Genomic DNA, 22,108 nt, shown 5'->3' on the forward strand with positions numbered 1-22,108 from the left:
AGATTTGAAAGAGTTAAAATATCCCTATTGGCTAGAATGTCCTTTATGTTTGGATATTTTTACTCCTCAGTACTTGAGGAAGGACTAGAAAATCATAACATTATAGAATGGTTTGTATTGGAAGGAACCTTAAAGATTATTTAGCTCCAACCTCACTACCACGGGCAGGGACTGCACACAGTCCCATCCATCCTGACCTTGAACTCTTCCAGGGATAAGGCATCCACAGCTATTCTGGACAGCATATACCAGTGTCTCACCACCCTCAAAGAGAAGAATTTCTTCCTTATACCCAATCAAAATCTTCCTTCTTTCAGCTTGAAACCTCTCACCCTGTAACACCATACTCTTGTAAAGAGCCCCTCCCCAGCTTTCCTGTAACCCCTTTCAGGCACTGGGATATGCTCTAAGGTCTCCCTAAAGGCTTCTACAGGCTGAACAACCCCACCTCACTTAGCCTGAGACAGAAGTGTTATTGTCTTCTCATCAACTCCATGATCTCCTCTGGACCCACTACAACAGCTTCATCTCCTTCTTATGCTGGGGACTCAAGAACTGGACCCAGAGCTGCAAGGGGTCTCACCAGAGCAGAGCAAAGGGGTAAAATCCTCTCCCTTGTCCTGTTGGTGATGATTCTTTTGATGCAGCCCCAGGACTGAGTTGGGCTTTGCGCCGCCGGTGCAAATTGCCAGGTCATGTTGAGCTTCTCCTAAAAAAACACTCCCAAGTTCTTTTCCTCAGGGTTTCCCTCAATCCATTCTCCAGCCAACCTGTATTTGTGCTTGGCACTGCCTTGACCCATGGACAGGGCCTTGCACTTGGTTTTGTTGAACTTTATGAGGCTGGCATGGGCCCATCTCTCAAGCCTGTCAGGGCACTGCTAGTTATGATAGAAGATGTGAAAAATCATCTCATCATAAAAAAAAAAAAAATCACCTCATCATAGCACAGGGTTTGTCTTGCCATCCTGCAGAAGGCTAAATAATGTCAAGATTTCACATGTTAATGTGTGTTGGCAGAATACTACTGTGGCTTACTAAAGCAATGGCAACATCAACCTTTAGATTATAGGAAAATATGAGGAAGAAAAAAAGACTAAAACTTTGATATTTTACTGAACAAAAAGCTGGTCATTTTGTAATTCCAAAAAGTGAAATCCTATTTATAGCAACAGAGAAATCAAATACTATGTGATCACTCTGAGGTTTGCAACATTTGACAAATCGTAATTTTGTTCTTCACAAACTCCTAAACACTTCCTGCTAAGTGACAACAAGCATCAGCAAGTTTCAACAAACCTTCTGCAGCTTCTTTATCTCACTATAAAGAACAGATGCCGTTTTGGGGCTGCTGTGAGCTCTTCTGTTCTTTGTGTAATATGCACATGTATATGAGAGTGCATATCACATGAAAATGTGATAGCCAAGGCCCATCTCAAATGCATTGTCGTGATGCACAGTAAGCAAACAGCTGGCTCTAGGCAAGAATCCTCTGTCAATCATGGCAAAAACCATGAGCCACATGCGACTTCATGGTGAAAGTGATAAAATTTCCAGTATTAATAAAAGTATTGTTTGAGCTGTTAAAATATATGAAGGTGCTCCCATAGTTGTGAAATGATTACCTGTTTCTGCCCCTCACCAGTAGCAAGAGGGAAGCAGTGAAAGTATGTAAGTTAATTAGAGCTGATGATGTGAGAATATAGTTCCTTTCAGGCTGTCAGGGTACTATCAGCAATGAGCTTCTTATAAAACAAGGAGCCCAATGAACTCCACATTTCAGGATGACAGGAATTTCACATCACAAAATCAAAACAAAGATCACCTACTAACTAGAAAAGTGTCAAGGAAAGCTTTGAATGTCCAGGTCTTTGCCAGCACACATTTCTTCCATTCTTGGCAACTTTATAATAAGGAGTAAAAACTTAAGAAATCTCACCAACCACATTGAAAAGGAGAGATTCCTCATGAAGAGCAGAAGGGACTTGGGTTTGCAAAGCAAGTACAGTTCTGTTGGAGAAGGCAAGCAAGAAGTAGTTCAGCTAATGAGGTGCATAACATCAGATGCAATGCAGGAAGCAGAACTGAGGAGTAAAACTGAATCTCTTCAGAGAGGGGGGAAAAAATTATCAAAGTTAGAGGTAAACTGTTTAGAGCAAGTCCAAAGAGACTTAGAAGAAAGGGATACATCTCAACAAAAATATGAGACAAGAATGTCAATTTACCAGTTAGCAGGTAGACAGCTGAATCATTGCAGAAGTATAGAGAAGGTAGAAAGGTAGAAAACAGACACTTTGAAGAAAACAGTGTCTCACCTGCAGTTGCCTTCTGATACCATTTTTCCAAGCTAATCTTCAAGTGTAATGTACCAAGGTTTACCATTTATAAAATTTCATTGGAAAATGCCTGTTCATTTTCACCAAAACACATGGGAGAGAACACGTGTTGTGGCACATGCATACTTCTTTTTGTTCAAGAAGACTATAATATGCATATCAGAATAACCAGCAGGCACAGTGACAAGAGCATCTTTCTGGAGGAAGGAGGCCCAGATTCAGGCTCTTTTCTCCTGGAGTTAGATCAGAGGTTTCAGCTTCAGACTTTCCCCAGTAAGCCCTCAAGGCTATCCATTATGCTTGATGGAACATTTTCAATCTCACCTATTACAGCAGCTCTATTTTGTATAAATTGTATTAAGTATTCATTGAATTTTGGGCTTCAACACCAGGGGTTAGTGCCCTAATCACCTGGCTATTCTAGAAAGACATGAGGCAGGGCAGAACATGGTAGGAATCATATAATAAGACTCAATGGCTTTTATAAACTTCCTCTGTCAAGCTTCACACTCCATCACTGCCAACCTCACTTCTGGGAGTCCTGACACCTTTGCAGACTTCCACTCCACAGTTAGGTTAGGATTATGTCACTGGTAGAACTGGTTGAGATGTCTTTGGCAACCCCTCTGACTTTTTATTCTCTGGGGGAATTCTACAGGGCTTGGATTTTACATAGGAAGGAAGTCTAGAAGTAACAAAACATTTTGTGAAGAACAAAGAAGTCTAAACCTACTGATATGTTAAAAAAAAAACCATAACAAGCAAAAAAAAAAAACCAAAAAACTCCACAAGTTTGTACTTTACTTTAAAATTAATTTATAACGAAGCAAAACAACATAAAATTGGAGAAGAGCAAAAGGTACAAGTTGGGTGGGAGTTCACCTCTACACATAATTTGTTTTTTGAAGCAGAGATGTAAATCCTAAGTACCTGTAAAGGAAAGTGAGTGAAAAAAAAGGATAAAGGTCTTGGCAAAACACTATTTAACTATGAAATACTAACATCTGAAGTATAATATTACATGGGGAAGCTTCACTTTGAAACAACACGGGGAGTCTTTTGCTGTTATTGCAAGCTTCAACTAAAAATACTTTTTGCTGCCACCAGAGCTACAGCATTACCTATGCTTGTGCAGTATGTGAAATGGTTCAAATAATGAGAATGGCAATAGAAAAATGAGAATCCCAAGAACTCAGCATTGTGATGCACAGCCACTCCCTAGCTGAACATGAACTACTTATTTTCATAAAACCTGAATGAGCCAGCCTCGATATTTCAGTAGTTCACTCACCTTTTGTATGTGTCATTGACTGCACCAGGTCAAACTCTTAAATGCAGTGCTGGGCTTAATCAGACAAAGGTCTCAGCAGAGAAAAGGCAACCTCCACACTACCAGGGGCCAAGCAGAAGAGAAGATAAGCTTACAAGAGGAGAAGATTCAGGAAGTGAGTGGAGCAGGGGATGGTAAGTCTTAAAAAAAAATGAAATGATTCTTCCCTTATTTATATTCTTACTGTCCCCATGGGATCAGTTAAGTGGACCACTCATCAGGTCATCGTTGTCTGTGCCACCTGGTGGTGGGATCCTAAGCTATGTGGCAGCTAGAGGAGGGAATGGGCTTGGAATTTTACATCAATAAGCAAGCTTCCAGGTGTGATGTAGCTCATAGATGGTGTTTTCAAGTGCTAGACCTCCCCAGTACCCTCAGGCCTAACAGGAGAGTGGAAAAGTATTGGGTCTACAGTGAGAAGTTTCAGTAGTGTTTGCTTTGAGGATATTTTGGGACAATTTTGGTATACACACCACACCTTGTCATCATTGAACCAAGGGTTAAAATTGGTCTGTCATATCCATTTCAAGTTCATATTCTCCTTTTCAATACCAGGAAATACCTCATTATATACAAGACAAAGTCTGGTCCTATTATTTAGTCCTCTTCACTCTCTAAATAATCTTTTTTGTGCTTTTGCATTTTCAAAGGAGCAATTTATTGTCCAAATCAATTCTACTTCTCACATGAAAGATTCATGACAAGCCAAAAATAAACCATCTATCCCAATTTCTTAAGTTTATATAACATGAAGTACGTTTTCAAAATCCTCTTTTAAGCAAGACCTTTGAGTACATTGCTTAGTGTACACAAGGTCTGCAAAATCAAATTAGAAATAAGTTTTATCATAAAGTCTCCCTCTGCTGCAAGTAGGTCAGTAATTTCCCTGTCATTATTCACAACATATTTTTTATACTTTGTTCATGTAACTGATTCCAACACAGTTGACACATAGCACAGAAGAGTTGAGATGATAAAAATCTTTATGTTGTTTTCATACTTATGAGCCATCCAGACTTGCAGAAGCCAAAGATATACTTGTCACTGCCTTTCTTCATAAATAATCCTTTGACCTATCTTGATTATTCAGGAACCTATAAAATGAGATCCAATTTGAAAAGTGAAAAAAATGAAAAATATTCCTACTATTAATTAAGAAATCTTTTTCAATTTTAGTTGTTTTGAAGGTAATTGGTGTATATGGCAACGTCAAAAGAGTTCCAAGGAGTGCAAGAAAAAGGTGTATCTGATCTCTGACACCCATGTGTCACCTCAGTATTGAATGTTACAAAAATTTGCCAATAGCATCAAGGGGTTTTGTGCCTATCAGTGAGCTCTGTACTGGTTTCATATTTTGCATTAATTTCAACTTCAAAATATGTGAAAATAATTAAACTAGAAATATCAAAAGAGAATAAAAATATTCATATATCACTGGTAATGATTGGCACAGTGATTTCAGGTTGTAAATGCCATTAGAGCACACTGGCCAATCTCACTGTTAATGAAAAAAAAAAAAGGATGTTCACAACAGGACATGGAGCATGGTGATCATGACCTATGAAAAGCAGAAAGCAGTTTTTAATCTTTAGAACAAAGAGTTATTTTTTGGTGTTGTATTTTTGCTTGAATAGACACATTACTGAGGACCATATGATTTGCAAATCTGGTTTAGTTCATCCGAAAAATCTCATGGATCAAGAATGCTCTTTTTCTCTCTTAATCATCTTGCTTGGTCCCCAAATTAAATGCAATTCAAACCTCTCTATCAATATGCATTCAAAATCAAAATTTCCCATTAGAGCTATTTGTAACTGAGAAATGTGTGCCTGGTGACACAAGAGCAAATGACATGAATGAATCTGCAGACCTCAAGAGAAAAAAGGAAAATTATACCAAAACAGCCACCCGTCTGGTACAGATTTCATCATCTTTCCACCCAAATGTTTTCCTCAGCTTATTTTTTTAGCTTTCCTCTGGTGACATATTAAAAAAACCTGGATACCTTGCTCTCAAGTAAAGGTTTGGGGGTTTTTTTGTGTATGAGAACCCAAAGGAGAGATGTATGTAAAGTACTTATAGCAGCATTATGTATAAAAGTGCTAATATAACAGATATCACAAAGATGAGAAATGCAAACATATTGAGGTTCACAAAAAAGGAATATGGTAAACCACTAATAATCTGATAATTCCATAGAACTTATTCACTTTAGGGACAACACTAAGTAAGCTACAATTAGCTCTCACCCTTTCAGTCACCATGCCTTTGAAGAGTGATTTAGGGTCAATGAAACAAAAAATTTGTCACTGTCATAGAATGACTGATAATTATAGTACCGGGGGGGATATTTTTTTATTTAATTAAAAAAAAAAAAAAAAAAAAAAAAAAGACTATTTGAGGTCTTGGAGATGTTTGATCTGTGTTTTCTAGCTCTTACAGTCCTCAGATTGCTGCAGATCTTTCCTGTTTCTCCTTCTGCTCCCATTCTGGTGCTTTTCTGATTTTCATTCCTTCCTTCTTTTTTTTAATCTATCACAGTCTGCCCTATCTTTCTTCCACCCACAGCTCTAACCTAATAGTATTCCCCCTGCTCCTTTCTATTATTTTCTCTGCTAAAAAAGAAGAAAATTCAAGTCTCATTCCCAGCACAAGAAAGGAAAGAAGTCAAAGAACACGTGTTCTCTACCAAGAGAAACAAAATCATAGAATGGTTTGTTAAAAATCAGTATCTATCTCACATGTGCTGACTACCAAATATTTGTAAGTGGCTCGTTTCCCAGCAACAACATATCCTGTCAAGAAATGATAAATTCTTTTCTTTTTATGATTCAATACAAATTTTTAGTACCTCAAATGAAGTTGTTCATTCTTCATAATAAAATATAGAGTACGAGTAGAATAAAGTAGAGCAAGATTTAGAGAAGGGGAGGATGATTCATTTTGCCCTGATTACAAATAAAAGACTGTAGGGTTTGTTAAAATTTGATGTGGATATCATTAATCCTTAAAATTTACTACCCCAGACTCCCCATTGCTCCTAACACAATGGAATGGAATGCAAGAGCAACACCTACCAAATTGTCTCACAAAATTCTGCCTTCAACTGCAACTTTCTGGCCTATCTAAAACCTGGCCCTGAGTTTAAGCTGGATCTAGCCACAGACTACAATTTTGGAACTCTATATCTCTAAACCTATACCTGTGCATGTGCAAGGAGTCGTTCCCCCACTCATTTCAAATTCCACTTCCAAGAGTTTCAACTCTCAGATTCCTAGCAAGGTAAAAAAGGCCCTCAAGACCAATGCTCCTCAAACTGTTTTCAGATTTTCAGGCCAATGAGAATCCTGCTGCCTGAGCAATTACAAAATCACAGCAGGCTGGAAAGGATGTCTGAGATCATCAAGCCCAGCCTATGACCGAACACTACCACACTCGGTGCCACATCAACCTTTCCTTACACCTCCAGGGATGGTGACTCCACCACTTCCCTGGGCACTCCTTCCCAATGCCTCATCACCCAGTCCATCAGGAAGTACTTCATGATACCCAACCTAAACCTCCCCTGGTGGAGCTTTAGGCCATGCCCTCTCCTCCTGTCACTTATTGCCTGGGAGAAGGGAGAAAAGCCTGACACCCCCCTGGCTACAACCTCCCTACAGGGACTTGTAGAGAGTGATGAAATCCCCCTCGAGTCTCCTCTTCTCCAGACTGTACACCCCCAGCTCCCTCAGCTCTTCCTCACAGGACTTTGCCTCAAGTCCCTTCACAGCTTCATCCCTCTCCTCTGAACCCTCTCCATCACCTCAATGTCCTTCTTTAAGTCAAAACTTCCAGTCAGGAAGAAAAGAGTAAGGATGTATCTCCCACTTGATGGAGTGAGTGAAAAAGAGACAGAGGGACAGAGATAGAGTCAGGAATGGAGTGAGAAGAGGAATACAGAAAATGGGCAAAACCACCACATCCTTTTCCAGTGTTTGCAGCCCCGGGAAGGCCAGTTCTGAGAAGATCATGTTTATTGTTCAAACAATGTCTTGATTGGCATGTTCCTGGGCTGTGAACAGGCCAGCTTGTGGTGGAGAGGGGGGTGGTGGGGGAAAAAACAACAAGATTTGGAGCGGCTGGGAAGCGGGAGGGAGGCCAGCCAGGCATACTCTGCACCATCCGCCCTGACATGTGGCCATGACTGCTTAAAGAGTGAAAATGCGGAGGAAGAGAAGTTAAGTAAGGCCATGCCAGGAGAGTTAGCACAGCAAAGATCTGTCACAGGGAAGCAAAGCGATTTTGAGGCAGAAAACAGAGTGTCTGGGTAGGAGCTGCCGTTGGAGTAGAGAGGAACTTGGGTTAACACCTCAGAAAAGCAGATTGCAAGCATCTCAGCCTGGGTGACCCCCAAATCAGTGAGCATCTCTGGTTTTCCAGCAGAGATCTCCCACTCTTATATTCACCACAGGATATCCCTCACTTCCTTTAAGGGTTAGTCAGTATGTTTTTATTTTAGTGTTTCTCAGCTTTGAAGGAAGCTCTCCTCTCATTTGAAGGAAAAATTTAAGCATCATTACTCTGTTGGTAAGATTTTATGTTAAGAAGTAGCAGGATGGATGTCGAGGTAGAAATAACTCCACACTGGGCCTACTGCAAAGTTATAGCGTAACAAAAAGCCTACAAAGAAATAAATTTATTTCCAGCAAAAACTTTTATCAGCTTTAACTTTTGTGCCATTATAGAAGCCAATCATAAAAACACATCCTAATTCAGAATTTAGGTTACTTATGAATTTACCCAAACAAATGTTTTGTCATCCAAGGCTACATCAACCAAATATGGCAGAGTAGTAATAAATCTCTAGCACAGTGAGACAACCTGATCCATGGTAGCAATGGTTTCCTGGTAAGTGACTTTGAACTAGCTGCAATTTTTGGCCTCTGCTAAATCAAAACTAACATTTTGAGAGGAAAAAATCTCACACACCAGTGTCTATCTGAAGCATAAAAATGGTATGCATCTGGAGCTCTTTTTTTATGATACTGGAACACACACATTAAAGCCTCCCAGGTTATAACATCTTACGAAAAAAAGCACTGATGGCAACACTGAGTTAGTTAAACATTTATTAAATCATTTCACAACAAATAGTAACACATCAAGTGCTATCCTTATGAGTTGTAGCTGTCTCATTCTAATAAATAAAATACTAGCCAGATAATTTTTTTTTTAAATATTTAAGGTATTAACTTAGGTAATAGTAAATTTCCCTAGGGCTCCCTTAGCCCCTGTGTACAAATATCAGGATAAAATGCATCCATATATGTAAATAATGAAATCAATAAAGAGTTTTCTTATTGTTGAACTGCCTGTATTTCATAAGTGAAAATGTATGCACATGCCCTGGTCTGTGGGGTACCCAGGAAAAAAAGAGGGCACACAGCAGTAGTGAATGTCAGTTAAATTCTTGGAGTGATTGTATTTCATAAAAAACATATTAATTGTATGTCATGAGTCTCGGTGAAGTGGAATTAGTGCATTCTAATTCTAACTTGGGTTCTAACTTAACCCAACTAAAGAAAAAAAGGAAAAATATAGCCTTAGAGCCTTTTTCTGTTTTTTTGTGTTCTTGCAAAAGTTAAACAGCTGTCTCTCAGGCTCTTTTCCCTCAATTTTCTTCACTCTGCTAAAAGCTTTGACAAGACAATGATTTTTTTCTCCTAGTTAAACACTTTCACTTCTTAATCTCCCAACTCTCCACCTACCATGAGAAAATTTTTCTGTAAATAGCAGCATAGTGTATGAACAGGGAGACATTTTCATGTTTTAATGGAAATGTCATTTATTTCAAACAAACTTAAAAAAGAAAAAAAAGAAAAAAAAGAAAACCAAATAAAAATAGATACTTTATTATATTCAGTTTATTTAAATATTTGCATTTAAAAGGTTAATTTCTTCTCTCAGTGATTTTTCTTATTTATTTTCTCAGCCTTTTATTTTTCACATAAAAAAAGTCAATCATCCCATCCCTTTCCATTCCCTTCCTTTCTCTTAATACAAGATGAATACAGCATATAAGGTCAAATAAAATCTCCTTCACTAATACAAAACTACAGCAAGAAAATCTGTTGATATAGCAGCAAGTTGCTGTCCATCTGGTGTAAATTAGAAGAAAAAATATTTCCTGTATTTAGAATGAGTAGACTTGACTGACATATGTTTGCCACTGACTACACCAGTGAGCAGAGATTTTTGGATCACCAGAAAATAAAGAGGCATTGAACACATGTTCTACCAAGGCAGATATGCCCATGGTGTGGGGGTCTATCATAAAATCATAGAAAGATTTCATTTGGAAAGGAACTTAATGACCACCTAGTTCCAGCCCCCTGCACGTGCAGGCATGCTTCTCACTAGACCAGCTTTCTCCAAGCCTCATCCAACCTAACCTTGAGTACTTCCAGGGATGGTGCAGCTACAACCTCCCTGAGCAACCAGGTCTCACCTCCCTCCAGTGTCTCACCCGCCACCTTTTTTGTAAAAAAGTCATCCCCCAGCTTTCCTGTAGGGCCCTTTCAGGTAGGACAAGGAAGATGAAGTGAGCAGCAACCACAGCAACCCTCAGCAGATGCCTCCTGACTGCCTATTTTCCCCTTTTGTCTCCCCCCTCTCTTTTTTAGTAGTGCTATGAAGCCTATGAGGTTTATTTTGAGCTTCTGAGCATGTAGACAGGGGTCAGTGCATACAGTGCCTCCAGGTTGTGCTGCACGTCCCATGTTTTGGAGTTTGGGTTTTTTGTTTGTTTGTTTGTTTGTTTTGTCAGGACCTTGTTCCTCCCGTCCCGCATCTACCTTCCCTTTTGCAAAAGCCTGTTAGGATGAAGTGGGGAGGAATGTGATGGGCCAGGACCAATGTCCTCTTTGGTAGGACTCAGGACCTATAGCAGAGCCAAGGAAAGTGCTAGGCCAGTTTGCAAACTCCTAAGGTTTGGGAGAAAAGTGGGGAGGGAAAGAGGACAATGGGGTGGTGAGAAGAGGACATAATGAAGTGTCTGAGAATCTAGCAGCCTCACTTCTCAAGATGAAAAATACCTGTCAAATACAATGCAAAATAACTCGCATAGAAAAAACGCTGATTTTAATTAATTTAATTCATACATTAATTCAGTGGTATAAACCAAGGACCTCACCACTATCAAAAAGCAAGAAAACATGCCAACAAAGCCAAGAAATTGTAAATAAAGGATTGGTCATAGCAGAGGCACAAGGAGTTTGACCAAATAATGCTTGAATTACTCCAAATCCTAGAATCTGTCATCCTAATGTTATTTTTCGTTGTTACAAGTATCAAAAACTAAGAGTTCATAGCTGATGATAAGACAGAGAAAGACCCTAAACTTACATCAGTTTTTTACAAGAAAGAGAAAAAGAAATACAGATAAAATTACAGTCACAGGTCTTTAGTAGATTATTTTTCATAATTCTTTGAGTTGCATGTTGCAAAATCTGATCAAGTAAGGCATAAACTAAACACTTTATTTCTCCAGTAGGCAGAGGGGTCTGGAGGTTCTCTTTAGCTCTTCCTTTTGTTTTGTGTTTGTTTTTTTTTAAAATTAGTCAGCTCTTGGCCAATATTAATAAGCATGCTTGAACAGCAAGTCATTATTGAATACTCTCAAAGTGCTCGCTCACTGTCCACAGAGAGAAAGATGTTTTCAACAGAATTTGAATAACAAATTTGAGGGACCTATGATCAGGTAATAAAGATAATTCAGTATGAATATGTATTTATGTATCCTGGGAAAGGTATTTGTGGGCTGCTTTATCACTAGTAGTAAAATGAAATAAAGAATAGTGGAGACACCATCATTTTGAGAAGCACTCGGGAAACCCAGTGTTGGGGTTATGTGAGTTTTCAGCACCAGTTTCTGTGCTTTGTTTACCAGAATATTGGTGCAAAGATGTTAAATAGAAATTCTGATTTGGGGCTGAGAGCCCAACACTCTGTTCTTCTAACTAATTACTTTGGTTTTACAATTAGAGCACAATGCTCTTTCCTCCCTACTCCAACTGCTCCCGCTCCCCCTTCACTGTTCCCATAAGTAAATCCTGCAAGCTCAGCTCCATCAACCTCTTATCCTCTAACTCACTCACATGTTCTCTTTCCACACACCAGGCAGATATATTTTTTTGTTGTTTTTTTTTACAGAGAGAAGGTAGACTGAACACAGAAGGAGACTGAACACAGAATGTCTTTCTTTTTTTTTTTTTTTCCAGCAGAGTTCAGATGACAGTGAGTTGACCTCACCAATACACAAGTGCACATATTTTCATCTTTGGGAGAAAAAAGAAGAAGATTTTAATGAGTGAGAAGGAAGAAGTTGAGGCAAAGCTATGACATTATAGAGAGCACAGCATGACATGACCAGACTTTCTGATCACCCAACTATACTGTATAGAAACAGACCAAAAAGGACAAAAGAATTATTTCCCACCAGATGATAACCTAGGTGTGACATAATCACCTTTTCAAAAGCCAGATAGTGGAAACATAAAAACAACCAAATAAAAAACTCAACCAAAAAAAACAGTAGAATTTTTGCTATCAAGGAAGGAGTTCCCCAAAAATCACCTAAAACCAGGCTTCCAGGCAGGGTAAAATATGTCTTTTAAATTTAAAAGGAACCAGTTTTTGCCAATGGTTGTTCTGCCTGACCAGAGGTTTTTAATTATGGACATTGACAGCTTGTTTCAAAAGTTCCTCTACAACTTTGACAACTGGAGTTTCCATTCTGTTGATATGAAGCTGCCTTTTTGAAGGTAATGCAAGTACTGTGTAATACATTAAGATAGATTTGACTCTTTAATATTTATAAGATTAGCATTTATATTAGACCATAATGAGCTCCAATTAGTATCATTCCAATCTAACCTAAGGTCTATAACCCAATTTTCTTACATTTCAGACATCATCTTCAAAAGTAAGATGGAAAAGAATTGATTGATTCATGACAACATTTTTTAGGGTCTACTGGGAAGAAGAATTGCTTGAATGATTGATCAGCATTTTTTTATCCGTCGCTTGAGGCATCTTTTATGAAAAATACATTGTTAAAGCTATGAATTCACTGGTAATAGCAAGTATTTAGGAATTAACTTTTTTTTCCCTTCTTTTTCAAAATCTAAACATTTCCCTGGCTTGTCAAATAAATCTTTAATTAAATTGATTTCCCTTGTTGCATCCTTTTCACAGGTAGATTGTTAAATCACTTGAAACATCAAGGTGTTTCCAGGTTGGCATCTAAATAAATATCTCCTGTATAACCCCTGCTGACACCCTGCGCTCTGCTATAATCAGCAGTGCTGAGACTGATCAGAAAGCTCTCTTTGTAAGGCTTTTAGCTCATATATTCAGCCACCCACCATCTTTTCAATGATCAGAATCAACTACCAGTGAGAGGTAAGAGGTGAAGGAAACACTTCACCCAGGATGGGGAGTGGCTGCTGGATGCATAGAGCTTGTGGAGAAGACATCTTCTCTCTTATGGAGAGAATTTTCTTATGGAGAGCAATTTCTGCTACAGGCAGGAGTATGGAAGATAGAGAGAAAGCAAGCAAGGGTTATTAACCTCAAATAGATGCCAGAAGGATGAGCCCTCTCTAATTTCAGGTATCAGTAGGCAGGTGGATATAAACATGTGAGGATAGTTATAAAATGTGGATATTTTCATAAGGTTGCAATATTTCACAGAGTTATTTTGTTTTATGTATTTCAGTTAAATACTGAATAAATACTGAATAGGCTGAGTTTTGTAGAACTGTCTCAGTAGAAGAGAGTCCTAAATCAGATATGATATGGAAACTTTTAGGGTAATAAAACCAGAAGATATGTCAGAAGCTGACACTTTTGGCAAGTGATGATGTAGTACGATGAGGCTGAATAAAGATGGAGCTATGAGAAGAGAGTGCTTTGTGTGCAAAATCCCACATCTCCATCACCTGGTCTCTGCACTTTGTTGTAAGCAAGCCCACCCACAGATTCTATTTCTTCTAGAAGAACTACACATTGAAAATTACAACCGTAACAAAAGAAAATATATTTTCCCTAATGTTCAGCCTACAATTATTTTACCTATTCATGTTGATAAAACAGGTTAGTGTGAGCACATACTAACCACTTTACACACTTCTCTTCAGGCAAGGTACCCACCTACTTTTAAGCATTCTTTGATCAGTTACAGTTCCCTAGTAACATAAACTAACCCTTTAACAATCCTATGGTTTTGTACATACTCCTTTTTTTTTAGATTTTACTGTATATGAGCCTTCGTAAACATAAATAACATAAAAATAAAATCTTTTTTCTAAGAAGTTGTATTAACAGATCCTTCTCTGTGCATAGAAATGCTATAACAAATAGCAACAGTCAATGAAAACAGAAGTTTAAACAGCATTAAGAATGTTATCTTTACTCTCAGTAACCTCAGTCTCTCATGGACATATTCTCCAGGCACAGAACTATCTAGGAATGACTCTTACAATGAAATGCATAATGTGAGCACACCAGGAGCCCAACACACTGTGCTTCACAGCTCCTCTGTCTTCTGCAGTGCTGTTTCTCTCTTGTCTCTCAACCTAAAGTTAGAAGACTGACGCTATCGCAAAGCTGTTTTTCAGGTTACTGTTCCCTGATAGATACCCTTAATTTCAATTTATTTAATTAGTTATTATTCGTATTCTTGCTTTCCTCTAAAAAGCAAAATCTGTCCCATCTGCCATGTGAGGTCTAATAAATAATTATACTCTTCTAGTAATTTCCATCTTCAGTTCAGTGCATGTTATTAAATGCCCCAAAACCAGTATTCAGCTCAGCTCATAGCCAGCAGTCCATCAGTGCTGACAGAAATTATCCATCATGTTTCATGTTTCTGTTCTGTTGATATCTGCATAAGACATTAAATAGAATATCTGGAAAACAATAACCCTTTGCTCTCTTATTTCATGAAATAATTGGATTGATTTTTATTTTCTTACAGGTCTTCTTCTTTCAAGTAAAGCCTAGTAACTTTCCAGTTCAGCTGGGAGTGCATCTTCTTTGCTCCTACAATTTTATCCTTTTCTTTGTGCCTAGAAATTGTAAAACAAATTTGACTCACTGTAAAGCAAAGGATAATTACACAGGGGTATCAGTGAATATTCTGAAACAGAGATGCCTTTTAGATAGTTTGCCTAATATAAGATTACTGCTGCTGTAAACCTTCCTGACAACAGCATCATGCACATGCTCATCCATTGAAATCTTTCCTTGTATGACCTACCAGCTTTCAGGAAAGTGATCTTTTTCAATATATCAATATCTGCTATGCATGTTTGAGCACTTTTGCAACTAAAAATAAACAAAGTAATGAGAAATGATGTTTCTGATAACAGAATAAAAAAAAATCCCAAACTCAAACTGCAGTAGAAGATGTTCTTTAACGTCCCCTACAACCCCAACAATTTTCTGATTCTATGAAGACTAGAAATTATATATCTGGAGTAGAAGAAATGAGATAAAGCCTGACATGTCCACAGGAATTGTGGCTAGACACAGCACATGCAGCATCCCTAAATTCAATGTGACATCTTATGGGATGTTTGAATTGCTTGGGCATTACTTTATGATAAAATACTTAGGATACCAGATGTTCCTTCCATATTATGCTTCTCTCTTTATCCTAAACTGATAGAGCTACCTTAGCCTGGCAGTTTTCAGCTGACACTACAATGAGATATTACTTTACAATGAGAAAACAAATAATGAGAAAGTCTAATGACTGAATTAAAAAGTATCTTGCAGGTAAATCCTGAATTAGCATATGATGTTACAGACACCATTGTGGAAAACCTCTCAATATAGGTTAGTCTTTACCATTTGTGTTCTACCTACCCTTTCTACTAAAAAAAAAAAAAAAAACTCCCCCCCCCAAAAATCCCCAAAACAAAAAAACAAGAATTCAAAAAACAAAATAAACAAACAAAACAAAACAAAAAGCAAACAAAACAAAAACAAACAAACAAAAAAAACCCAAAAGAACTCCCAACAAATCAATTTCTTGGCCCCACCTCTTTCTGCATCAAGCATGTTGATTATCTGATTTGCTAGATAAAAACTCATTAGTTTATGCATGGAGGGAGAGAAGCTGCACTGAAAACAAAAATAGAAGGAAATAATTTCTGGATAATAATAAATAAAATAAATAAGATAATAAATGAAATAATTTTCAGACCAGGGGATCATCTCACTCAGCAGCACATTTCCAATGGCTATCAGAAGCAACTGCAGATTGAAGTTTAGTACTGGGGGAAAAAAAATAATACTTCCCTTAACTCTTTTCAGTCCTCCAGACCTTTTCAGCTCTTGGTCCTCTTGAGCAACCCATGGCCATTATTTTGTTAGAATTGATAGAAGTTGCACATGTTAATTCCTTCCATCAGTGCTCATCATTCCTCCACCCATTCATTACAAATATTATCACTGTGGCATCTGGGGTTTCTTTCAAAGCTACTCTTGGTTTTCCAGGGATGTAGCAACAGCCAAAAAAGCTTTAATTCCTCTGTAAGGAGTAAGGAGGTTGTGACTTTTATTCTATAAAGGCAGACCTCAAAATTAACTATGCATTTGTGACCAGGGCATTCAATTGCAGCTGAGGGCTCTGCAGGAGTTGCTCTGAGAACTCTGATGAAGAATATACCTGTCAGTGAATTGGTAGATTTGGTACCAGAAGTCCACATAAACATTAAGATTCTTTCTGCCTACAATACTGAAAGAAGGGTGAGAAGGTAGGACTTAATGATAGGTATTCTCTGTGTCGATGTTTAATGCATTTTTTAGCTGTTTCAACAGGATTTTTTTTGCTAAAAAATGGGGTTGGCTGGTTGTGTTTTGTTTTGTTTTTTCCCCTAGGATTTCCAATAGCACTTTTTTTTCCTAAAATATGCAAATAGATGAAAAGCACATGTGCTACTTAAATACAAAAAATTTATTTTTTTGCTTCAAACAGGCTTCCACTTCTCCCTTCCTCTCAAAAAGAAGACTTCCTTGATAAGCAAAACACTTCATAGAAAAATATGTCCATTTTCCTATTTGAAGCAAAATGTATATGGATAAGCCCCTATTTGTGAGCCAACATATTTTAAAAAATCAGTACATCTAATTTAAGAAAGGTGTTTGGGATCTGATTTGAAAACTACTATATGATAATATACATGACTTTAACATCTCTTGGGATCTTAAACTCAGCTTAAAGGTACAGAAAACAGAAGTGTTTTGAACAAGGATTTTTAAAAAAAAAATAAAGGATTTTACTAGAGGTACAATCACTTATAGGCATTTTAAATAAACTGGCAGTCTTAGCTCTTTCCTGAAGGCTTTTGGGGGTATTTTGCCTAGAGGAGCATTTCCCAGAGGCTTTTATCATGTCTGGAAAGGGGGCTTATTCACAGAGCATTATTTATGATTTGTCTTCAAGATATATTCTATTTTTTGGACAACATCTTATGTGGAAAAACAAATAGCTGAAGACTGAATACTTTTAACTTCAAAACTGCCTAAATTTCCCCATGACACACAACAGATAAGCCAGCCTCATGTCTTTTTCTGTAAGTATTTTGAAACATTTATCACTGATCTGAACCCCATCCTAGTAGTAGTTCTGACATAAAACTTTTTGCAACATTTTCTGTGAAAACAAGGAAATCCTTACATTTCTGGTACTTACGTTAATTGGATGGACTGCAAAATGAACTCCTAAGGAGCCCTGACTTGAGTTCACCAAGCACATTGAAAGTTGTTTGATATGATTTTCCAGAGGCTCAGGATTTCTATTTACCTGTTACTGGGCCATTTATCTTTGTGAGCCAGGAGATAGACCCCTGAAAGCTGAGATTTTATCACTTGTTCCATTCCATCATGCATCCAAAGCCCTGAAATCTCTTTCTTATTACTTCAAAGGCTTCACAACTCATTCAGAGGAAAATAACTTACTTTCTTCACCTTAGATCTCCAATCAAGATCATCAGGAGCTACTTAGTTATTCCTAAGATACTTTTCTGGATTATTTCCCAAGGACATTTCACTAAAGGGATATATGGCTATTGAGCTGTTTCAGAATTTGAACAATAGCAATCATCTACAAAATGAAAGCTATATTGCATGAGATGGGAAGAGATGGAAGAAAATTAAGACCCTGAAGAGGATCAGGTATGGTTCCAAATTTCTTGCAGGTGTACAATGATTACCTAACAGATCACTCACACCCTTGTGCTCTGAAGAGAGTAAAAGGTACTGATCCAAGCCTATGGTTGAAGGCCAAATTGTTCAATGTACTGCAGAAGGGGAGAGAAATTTGTCCACCATTTTAGCATATCTGGTTTTATTTTGCTGAAATCACAACTGGTAATAATGTGTCCATTCAAAGGGCTTGTTTGGAGGTGACAGAAATCTAATCATTGTCTTATTTCAGTTGATAGATTAAAGGGAACAACAGGCAGCTTAATCAACTCTAATCTTTTCCAGCCCAGAAGCTGTATTTCAGCTAGCATTGCAACTGAGGTTATTTGTTTTGTGTAATGACTGTGCATAAGGCATTCTATTACCATGTTGGAAGCTGCCTGTACACCTGACTATGCACCTTCTGATACCTTCTAATTCAAATTTCTGCATCACCAAATTAAAAAAAAACAAACATGTATCTCTATAGCAGAAGGACTAAAGCTCTTTTCTATGGCTGTGTTTTTCAAAACTAAAAGATAGAGTGATCTGTTTTCAGTTTTCATTAGTAAAATACTAGCTACTCAAGCTCATTAGCTCAGTAGTCACTGGTTCTTATCTTGCATAATACTTTTCTTCTTTGATGAATAAGCAGAGATTTCAGGAGTAAATGACCCTATATTATGAATCTGAAACTTGTTCTTCTCTGTATAATGTATGCCAGTTTAATAATTCAAATATTAGTGCTGGTAGAAAAAATCCAAAAGTTATTCTACTTCAAAACTTTCCTTTTGCAATCTCATTCCATGTGTTTCTATGAACCCTTTCTGATTGTGAATATGGCAAAATAATATGCTGACAAAAGCATTATTGAAAATAGAGAATAAAAGATATTCAAGGCTTGACTGTTTTAACAGCTTGTCCAAGCAGGAGTGTTCACTGCTGTAGCATTCAGTTCAGTTTAGTTCTGGACTATCATGATTCATGACAAAGTAGGTATATAATATTTAATTTTGATTTTAGGATTTCAATCCAACTTTCCTGGTGAAGAGCATAGTGTCAGGAGAGTGAAATAATATTGCTTTAGGTAAAATTGGTATTTTGGAGGAAATACTCTAGCACGAGGGCTGACACAACAGCAGCAACAAATGAAGCATTTATTGTGAGAAGTCATAAGGATTATTCTGCCAATTGTCAGCTAAACATCGAGCATTTTCATGTTAACTTGGAAATAGCAGTCTCCATTGAGAAACCTCAGCAGCTGAAATCTCGCTATTCACAAGAAAATAATAAGAAAAAAACCCTTACTACACAATATTACTTTGTATTATGTACCAAACCCTGTGCATGAGCTCTTCTCTTCAATATCCCCACTTTGTTTCACACTGATGTATTTAATGGCCTCATTTGTGTATTGGTTCACATTTTCATTATATTTTGCCATTTAGCATTCTCCATGATTGTGTTTCATTGAACAGATGCACTACAGTTTCTCTGCAGCAAATTCTATGATCCATAATTAGATGTCAATATGTTTTCTTGTAATGCTATTGTGAATTAAACACATTTTTAGTTACATGGACATTAATTAAACTCATATGCTGAATTGTTACATCTTTTCAAGCCAGTTGGAGAAAATATTTCTGGTTTACTTGAGTGCTATAGAGCGTTCCATTTTATTTCTTCATTAGTTACTGCACCAGAAGAATTTACCCCCAACCCACCCCAATATTAAATGACGCAATATTAACGTGGGTAACGAGATCAATCCTGCCCTGTGATGCATGGATCTAAATGGTAAGAATGCCTTCAGGCATATGGATTTAAATGGGCAATGAACACACCCTCTCTCTAGGAACTGAGATATTAATAAATTAAATATGACAGAGGGAAGGTAGGACCCAGAGCTTACCTTAGGTGTCGCTGTCTATACAGGGGTATATTGGAGAGTAAATGTACTAAAGTAAGAAAAAGCAACCTTAAATCAAGGAAGAAACAGATCCATAGTCCCAAACTAAGTGCTTACAAGCAAAGTTTAGAAGCCTAACTGCTGATAACAGATAGGAGGAACAGAGGGAGCAAGAGTAGTACCAATATCTTGCATAATCATGTTTTATATACTAAATGATGTAATTTTTTTTTTGCCTGTAGGGAAATCAGTTTTGATGGGCAGGAGCTAAGAATTTTCTTTTTTAAAAAATCTATAGCAGTAAGTTTTGGAGGAGGTTTCAAGCAGGTCCCAACAGAATGAATGGCATAAGGCTGGCATAAAATGTGTGAAATAACTGTAAACAGCTAGTGGGATGTGAGCTAGTGAGGAAAAGAGCAAAGAACAGCTTAAAATAATAAGGCGAGCCAGTGAGAACCAATATTCTTCCCTATTATCGTAGGTGGCACGTCCTTCCAAAAACACCCTTTTGGTTAGTATAACATTTATTTCTACTTCCTACTCACTGAGGGCAAGTTTTGCCTCCACTTTGCAACTGCTAAAGTTTCCAAGACAGAAATGATGGGATTCAGAAGAGTAAAAGCAGGATGAAGTTAGCAAGCTGGAGTTCAACTCTCCTCTGCTTGGTGGAAGTTCACTCTATGGAAAAAATATCTGAGGACTACAGAAGGGCAGAGACAAACAAAAGAAGTATCCAATGGAAGAAAAAAAAAAAACTAAAACAAAGAAACAAAAAAGATACCAGATAGCTCCCTTATCTAAATGCCCCATGGAAGTCAAAGACAGTATTGACTGTTCAAAGACAGGGTTCTGCACTGCCTCTTTTTTCATCTTCTGCTGTGGCTCATCCCTGTTTGCCCAGTCCCTCTCTCCAAACAGTTTAGTTACAGGTGTGAGTTTTCACTGACAAGAAACAATGATCTAGATAACAGCCAAATCCTGCTTTTTTCATCCAACTGTCCTGTTCAGCCCCATCCAAACGTGAGCTGCTGCATCCCATCATCTTTCAAAGGATGGGACAAGGACTGGATTAGGAAAGTCTGGTAGTACATACAGGGGAAAAAAAGTAAGGGAGATTGATCCAAGACAGTAAGCAACCTCCTGTCATCTGTGAAATTATAAAGCTGTCCAGTGAAACTTTTAAGCCTCACCAATGTTCTGCTGCAGCAGGAAGTCATTGCTCACTTGGGTACAAAATAAGTTTCTCTGCAGCTTTCCTCACTCTGTCCTCCCTCAAGCCTCCACGTATGCAGCTGTGTAAGGAAGATTATAACTTGAGTTCATGGGATATGTGTCTTCAGCATTCTCCAGAAGATCTTAATAGATTAAAATTGGAATGTTTATAAGATGCTTGTTTGCAAAGGGAGACAGAGGAAAAGTAGAGACAAAAATTCTTAATCCCATTTCTTTTTTTTTTTTTTTTTTTGGTGAAAAGTTCAAATTTCTAGCTTTTGAATGATACAGAAAGACTTATGTGAAAATAAAATAAAATAAAAATTACAAAAGACTTCCTTTTTCCAATTTTTCAGCTTGTGAAAGTTACAGAGCATGCAATTTCTCCTCCTGACTTAGCTCTATTTTCAGTGAGAGCACATTCGGTTCTAATGTGTGCCATTAGGTCCGTGACAAATTTTCTGAGTATCAAACCCACTTATGGTAAAACACAGACTTCACAAAATTAAAAATAGTGCATTGAGTTCTTAAGAGATTGAAAGGCAAACATTCTGAACTGTGAATAAGTCAATTTTTTAAAACCTGTAAGAAATATCGAATTTAGAGGAGCTCAATTTGCATGCAAGATTTACTGTAAATTTTTACACAAATGTCATTGAAATGTTCACAGAATTAGGTTATACAAAAGAGAACTTCTGACTGAAGAGTCTCTACTATTTGCAAGTATCACACAGGCAAACAGCTCGAGCAGTTATGAGTTTAAAGTCTATAGATCAAGGCCTGGATTCTCTGAACACATCAAAAGTCTTATAGCAGCTCCCAAGGTTCTGCTGATTAACCCAGTAGGATATTAATTAAGGAAACATCTGCCATCCATACTCAGCATTCTCTTTCACCAATTAGGAGAGATCTGGGTAATTCAGACTTCTGAAGCACATTTTTTTTCTTTTTTTCTTCTTCTTTTTTCTTTTTCTTTATTTTTTTTTTTTTCCCAGAGAATTAAGTCTATACAGCACTGACTGAAATAAGCCAGTTTACTACTCAAACAGGCTGTAATACCTATTGGAAGTAGCTGAACTGAAGAAAA

The sequence above is a fragment of the Calypte anna genome, chromosome Z (assembly GCF_003957555.1).
Source record: "Calypte anna isolate BGI_N300 chromosome Z, bCalAnn1_v1.p, whole genome shotgun sequence".
NCBI lineage: Eukaryota > Metazoa > Chordata > Aves > Apodiformes > Trochilidae > Calypte > Calypte anna.